The sequence below is a fragment of the Penaeus vannamei genome, chromosome 19 (assembly GCF_042767895.1).
Source record: "Penaeus vannamei isolate JL-2024 chromosome 19, ASM4276789v1, whole genome shotgun sequence".
NCBI classification, from domain to species: Eukaryota; Metazoa; Arthropoda; class Malacostraca; order Decapoda; family Penaeidae; genus Penaeus; species Penaeus vannamei.
In genome coordinates this window covers 14,694,713-14,702,212 of record NC_091567.1, presented here as the reverse complement: position 1 = coordinate 14,702,212, position 7,500 = coordinate 14,694,713, and the positions used below count along the sequence as shown (strand labels likewise).

Genomic DNA, 7,500 nt, shown 5'->3' with positions numbered 1-7,500 from the left:
AATCTATCTATCTAAGGCATCCTTTCCGGTGGCAATTAGGGTGTCGCGAAACGCTCAGCGACACATATCACGAGACACAAAGCTGTCTCGTGATCGGAGGCGAGACAGGCCTCTAAGCTCCGCCCATTTCTGTGACGTAATGGAATGATTGCAGTTGCCTGCTTGCTATTTTACTGTATTGGTTATTTTTCCAACAGGTAAACAGTATTTTGGAATATGGTATCCAAGATGGCTTTTGATATCTTATGGTGGGTAGTGCGGTGTTATAGATATCCAAGTACGAATATGCATGAAATATCCAAAGTAGGAGGAATGCATCTGGCAACTCATTTAAAGTTAACCGTCTGCTCGATTCCTGTCGCGGAAGAGGTGTCGCGTTTCCCGTAACCGCTGGAAAAGATGCCTATCTTTCTCTTTCTCTCAGTTATTATCATTACCAGTAGTGCTACTACTATATTCTTTTTATTATTCTTGTTATCATAATTATTACTGTCATTATTGTCATCCTTAATATTATCTTCATTATTGTAATTGTTATTTTCATTAGTATTATCATAACTATCATAATCTTACTCGATTATTAACTGATCAGGAGTGATATGTATTTGGTATATGACTGAAGACATTAAAACATTGAAATTTCTCGAGTTTTTTTTTCACCTATGTATATATCAGGGATCGACAGCCTTTTGAGCATAGTGTGCCAGTTTATAATTAATGCCTTCTTATTAATAACCTTGCGTGCCGGTTTTATTTATTTTTTTCCTGCACAAGCATAGCATCTGGTGACACTGAGCTTCATATAACCCTCAAAGTGAACCGCTGTAAGCCTGCTGTGAGGTAGATTGAGGGTTCTAAGGTCTCTCCCTCTACATAACAACAACCTTATATATATGTATATATATATATATATGGCAGCAGCAGCAGCAACCTATATACCTGTCTGTCTTCTTATATATGTTTCTTTCTTTCTCTCTCTCTATCTCTTTCTCTTCTTTTCATCCTCTCTCTCTCCTTCTCTCTCTCTTCTATCTGTCTCTCTCTCTTCCTCTATATATATATATATATATATATATACTTTAACATAATAATAATATATATATATGTAATAATAATAATATATATATATACATATATATATATTATATATATATTATCTTTCTTTTTCATATACCACATTTGCTATGTTTGTGCAGATTCTTTTCTTTCTGTTGTGTTTGAATCAGGTCACTAGCTTTTATTTGTGTTAAGTTTATGGTCAACCATATTCTGTTGGCATAAGACTTAAGGAAAGATTAAAAAAACAAAATTTAAATTCTCACTTTTTTATCACTGTACATAAAAAGTACATCATACATCACAGACTTCTAAAACTGACCCAATGAGTGAATTCTGTATAAATTAACTCCCCATAGGAATTCCCACACATAACCATTATTTGATCCTGTAAAAATATATCCTAATACATAAAACTGATAGTAAGAATCACATTCATAAAAACATGTTATGGGCTTTCACTAGAAATTAAACACATAAACCACAAGTATTTATATTTCAAAATTCTTAGAAATTCCAAATTTTCACTTTTTTCTATACACCAAATCTTATTTCATGTACTTTAGAATGCATAAAACTTCAAAAATTATTACAGAATTACAAGATTTTGTTTTTCTTTTACAATATATTCTAAGCCTTACCCTAATACAGAGTTTATACTTATGATCTTGTTCCTATTGCATTTAAAATTATTTTATACTCTAGACTGCATATTTTAATGTATAACTAACATGTACAATTTATTGTACTATACGAAAACCATTACAAGTGTGCCTCTAAACCAGCATAAATAGTGTTTGTACATATATAAAATGAATTGCATACTTAACCCATAATAATGGCTTGGTCAATGTATGCAAGTGTGAGTATGAAAGTAAATTAGTAGGTATGCCTGTGCTTTTTCGTAAGAATTTTGAGAATAGTGGGTATGCTTATGCTGCTCTTAAGAATATTATGATTTATAGTTAACGGATGTAAACTGAAGCTATGAACCTACCCATCAGCTAACCTGATTGTGATCAGGTGTTTTTACTAACTCTGCGTCCAAATACTAATTCCATTCGGACATTTAATTAAGCATCATATAGATAAATGAAGGTACTATTCAACTACATTTTCTAGAACATTATCTATTAATTAAACTTGATTTTCTACTTTCCTTTTGGATGAATACGAATAATGCATCCTAAAAGCACAATATATTGACCCTGAGGTGTTTTCACATTTCACAGTACCAGGTGGCCCGTGAAAGTTACCAAAGGGATGAATACTTTACACTTTACCATTACTGTTTCATGAATTTGCTGACAATATCCAGATATCTTCCAGCAATATGTGCTTCATCAAGAGTAGAGATGCTCGATTTTACTACCTTCTTTTTCACATTTGGAGGACCTTTGATTAATTTGGTTTGTAATTTTTCTTTGCAGTGTATTTCAACATCTCATGGTTTCCTTTGGTTTTTGAATGGTTTGCAGGTATTTCACACTGTCAAAGAACAGTAGTTCTCCAGGGAATCATGATTTATAAAACTAGCATAATTTTTAACTGATGTGCTGTATGTTAATCCATTTATCCCTCTGTTACATAACATCTTTAATACAATAAAGATACACATAAAATACAGACACATTTTATACATCTTGTGAAGATGTAACACCTCATATTTCTGCACTGAAGAAAGGCATCAGCAGAACCAGTTATCTTTCACAGTCACCACTGCTGTTATAACCTGACTTCCAAAATACATACATGCTTTCTTGTGCAATAGCACCAGTAGTCAGGAAGTTCAGTGCCATTATGGAAAAGTTGGACTTCTAATTTCCAGACGTTCTGTCTTAAATTGTATATTCAAGTAGAAAAAGATTACATTTCTTGTAGCCAATAAGTTGGATAAATAAAACTTTTGGGTCAGCTGGAATGCATCTTTAGAAAAGGGCCTTGGGGCCTAATCATAAAATACCCATTTTTGATCTCATAATTGAATTTTGTGAGCTTTAACAGGGGTTAATAATTCTACATTCTACCTTTAGCATAAGCCTTAAATGTAATAAACTTTTGCATTAGATTTGTAAAATTAGTAAATTATAATTAAAACAAGATGAAAAAGAAAGAACAGCGTGATATCTTTTTCAAGCTACAGAACACATAATCTAACAAACATTTGTGAATTTGTCAAGTCTAAAATATCCTTCAAAGTAGACCAGGAAGTAATTAATATATACAATGACTGAAATCTTTAGAATAACCCCCAAGAATACATACATATGCCTCTTAAACACTAATGGATAAAAACAGTCACAAGATTAACGTCAACACCCAAAACGGAAATTTTACGCATAAATAAATATGCATTAGATAAATAGGGAAATAATTTCAAAATGAGATTTCTCACAACCTGAACAGGAATGACTAATCTGCCATGCATGCATTTGTATTTGTATATAGATGTGTAAGGTAAATGTATTCATATGTGCATTTTGTATGTGTGTGAGTATGACATTTACCAGACAGCAAGTTCAGTTCATGAATATTTTTTGTTTTGTTTTGTTTACTTTAATACATCATCAATGCAGCATTGAAATTGCTTTAATTTGGATACTCATAATAAGAACCATATGAACAAATAACTTTTGCTGGTCTGTGCACAGTGTGCTCGTATCCAAAAATAGAATTTCTTGTACTTCATCCTTTAAGGGTAAAAAAAACACTAAGTTAAAAGCAATACAATTAAAGTTCTCTACCAGTATCCAAATTTATGATCTTAATTACTGTCTTTTTCTTCATTTCTTTTTCATGGACAAAATATCTAAATCATGGAATAATGAACAGCCTTTCCTGATATTTCAGTGGTAGAATAAGTTACATTAATCATCTTAAAAGCTGTCACAAAATGCAAGGCTATGCAATTTCCGCTGGAGACCGAATCAGTCTATTTCAGACCAATGTCACTTAGATACTCACATGAATGTTTTAAGTAACAATTATATGAAAAAGAACTGCTTTAAGTATCAACTTTCACCTGAATTTCAACAATCGGAATTACAAACACTTTCTGAAACACAATCACAACAATCAGAAACACCTTTATGATGCAACAATGCATATGATTCTTTTTACAATATATATATAGGTAGACAATAAGCAGGAAGTAGTCAAGGCTTTGAGGTTGAAGGTTAATTATAAGATTTAATCATGATTAAGAAAGAGAGAGAGAGAGAGAGAGAGAGAGAGAGAGAGAGAGAGAGAGAGAGAGAGAGAGAGAGAGAGAGAGAGAGAGAGAGAAAGAGAGAGAGAGAGAGAGAGAGAGAGAGAAGAAGATGAGAGATGAGAGATGAAAGAAGAGAGTGAGAGATAGGAGAGATGAGAGAAGAGAGAAAGAGAGAGAGAGAAAAAGAGAAGGAGAGAAGAGAGAGAGAGAGAGAGAGAGAGAGAGAGAGAGAGAGAGAGAGAGAGAGAGAGAGAGAGACAGAGACAGAGACAGAGACAGAGATAGGAAGCGAGAGAGAGAGACAGAGACAGAGACAGAGAGACAGAGAGAGAGATAGGAAGCGAGAGAGAGAGACAGAGACAGAGACAGAGAAGAGAGAGAGAGAGAGAGAGACAGAGAGAGAGAGAGAGAGAGAGAGAGAGAGAGAGAGACTTCATTTACAAGAAAATACATAATAAACAATAAACCTCAAAAAGTTGACTACATCATATAACACAATTAAGTAATCTCATCAGTTTTTCTTGAATAGAATTCCAATCAATCATATAATCTCTTCAAGTTACTAGACCACTTATAAAATACAAATAACAGTGAAAAAAGCACTCAAATTTAACCGCAAGATCTCACAACAGTACAGGTTCCTTCTCAGAGACATTTGTTTATCTGTAAAGTGCAAATAAAAAACCTTTCAAGTTTCTCTATCTCAGATTTTTCAGTCATCTTATCAATAAATACAAGAGGTAAAAAAGAAAAGAAAAGAAAAAAATGTACCTTCTGCCTCCAGATTTTATGTTTAAGGCACTTGCATTAATTGAAAGCTAATATAAATAAGTCCTTTTCTTATATCAGTGAATATCTTTCCTAAATATCTGTCTTCCAGCATTTAGTTTGCATTACTGTTAGTTACATTAAGTACAATATGAATAATAATACATATTTTGTTAGCACTTTAATATTTCTTCCACGAAAAACATTTTGTTTCTAGCTTCTTATTCTAATAAATATATTTTCCTGTTTCTCTCTCTGATTATAAAATCTGCATAAGAACTGCTTCTTTTAAAATAATTAACCATTAATGCAAGTGGAATTCATTATCATAAACACAAAACAAAAAAGGAAAAAAATTATGTTATTGTTTGCTGGAAGTCCTTTGCATCACGCAACAACAACGACCCACATAAGTACTCCAGTCTGTTGCTATACCTTAGAGTACAATGCAATATATATATCAGATATATATCATAATCTTAAAAGATACCTTAAGGAGTATATCCTGAGTAAACAGGAATATGACAAACACCAAAGATTGTCAAAACAGCAAGGCTACACGTGAGGCATAATCCGCTTTCAAATATCAAAGGTTCGTAGCCATAAGTGAACGTCTGCAATGCAACATTAACCACACCAACAACACTAACTGCCCCAGTCTTCTCCAAACTTGAACAATCACAATTACGACAAAGGGGAAAAAATGTATATAATACCTTTACATCAATAATAATAATTTCTTTCCCCTTATTTTGCTGCCCCTGCTGCCACTTTCAAAAACCTGAATCATAACCAGTGATGTACTTGGGCAGCATGGCTTCACAACAATCAAACAACAGTTTTTATATTACAGGTACTAGACAAAATTAGTGACAAGCAACAGGTGTTGACTTATATACTCTGAGTAAATTGGGTTCGTCTTCCCCGACTCAAACTTATAGGCCGTTTTCTACCCAAGAACCCAAGTAAATTTTACTGCCCCTAGACGAATCAATCACATAAATTTGGGAAGAAAAAAGGAAATTAGGAGAACTATATGGACAACTAGTTCTCCAAGGAAGCATACAGATTATATATAATGTGTGTGTGTGTGTGTGTGTGTGTGTGTGTGTGTGTGTGTGTGTGTGTGTGTGTGTGTGTGTGTGTGTGTGCGTGTGTGTGTGTGTGTGTGTGTGTGCATGTGTGTGTGTGCATGTGTGTGTGTGTATGTGTGTGTGTGTGTGTGTGTGTGTGTGTGTATGTGTGTGTGTGTGTGTGTGTGTGTGTGTGTGTGTGTGTGTGTGTGTGTGTGTGTGTGTGTGTGTGTGTGTGTGTGTGTGTGTGTGTGCATGAGTACGTGTGTGTGTGTGTGCATGAGTACGTGTGTGTGTGTGTGCATGAGTACGTGTGTGTGTGTGTGTGTGGGTGTGTGAGGGTGTTTGTGTGTGTGGATTTGTGAGGGTGTGTGTGTGTGTGGGTGTGTGTGTGTGTGTGTGTGTGTGTGTGTGTGTGTGTATGTGTGTTTGTGTGTGTGTGTATGTGTGTGCGCGCGTTTGTGCAAATGCGTGCGTGTACCTGCACGAAAGAAATACGGTATAATAAATATTCTATTTCACAGATTTCACAATTAAAAAAAGAACTAAATATCATTATCCAGACAATATCAAATCATACAAGCATTTACTACACAGAATCAGTATAATCAAACCAGCCGTAAGCTTCATAAGCAACTATGCTGGAAAATACACAGGAGAATCATATAAACTTTACACATAAAGAGCAACAGAACAGCTCATGAATTTCCTCATTTCTGTTGCACCCTTCTCTACCACCTAAAAATTCACTCTCCAACTTACTTTCACTCTTAAAAGTTCAAGCTGATTAAAAGGATAAGGATGAGGATGATGATAAGAAAAGCAACACAAAAACAAGACTGTACTGAAACTAAATACCAAATTATTTTCTTTCCTTTCATTATCTTTAGAACAGCTCTGTTTATGATCTTAATCCCCCCAAAAAATATAAGTCAAGCTACACAGAGATAAAGAATTCCAGACAAATTAAAAATATTATTTATGGAATGTAAAATTAATCAAGATAAGTGCACAGAAACTTGGAATGCAATATATGTCAAGCGAGACAGGGTTAGTCAACTTACAGCACTTATAGCTCGAAACAAGAGATAGTCATAAAATTAGTGTCCTAGACCAACATTAATGTCTAGTTATTATTCTTGAACAAGGTAGAACAATATGAAACAAGGTGATATTCTCCGCATCATCTGCTTGTAGGATCTTTTGTTGAATAAATGGATAACATCTAATGTCCCCTAATTCCTCGCAGAAGCTTCCTGTAATACCACATGTGACCCCAGAGTATCATAAGATGACTCCTTCCTCTAGTCGCGAACACCATCTCCACTCATTCAAACCCATACAATGTAAATGAATAATGAATACATACAATTCATTATGTTTTAGTAATTA

The 7,500-nt window shown here is 34.1% G+C and overlaps 1 protein-coding gene across 1 annotated transcript in view; it reads left to right on the top strand.

The window, feature by feature from the left end:
• The window catches only part of LOC113830370 (superoxide dismutase [Cu-Zn]), a gene marked incomplete at its 5' end in the record, with an annotated part of 3,343 nt that extends 2,730 nt beyond the window's left edge, over window positions 1-613 (top strand). The window contains 1 exon segment of the mRNA XM_027383584.2: window positions 1-613. This exon segment is cut by the window's left edge and continues 226 nt beyond it.
• Window positions 614-7,500: the final 6,887 nt, after the last annotated feature.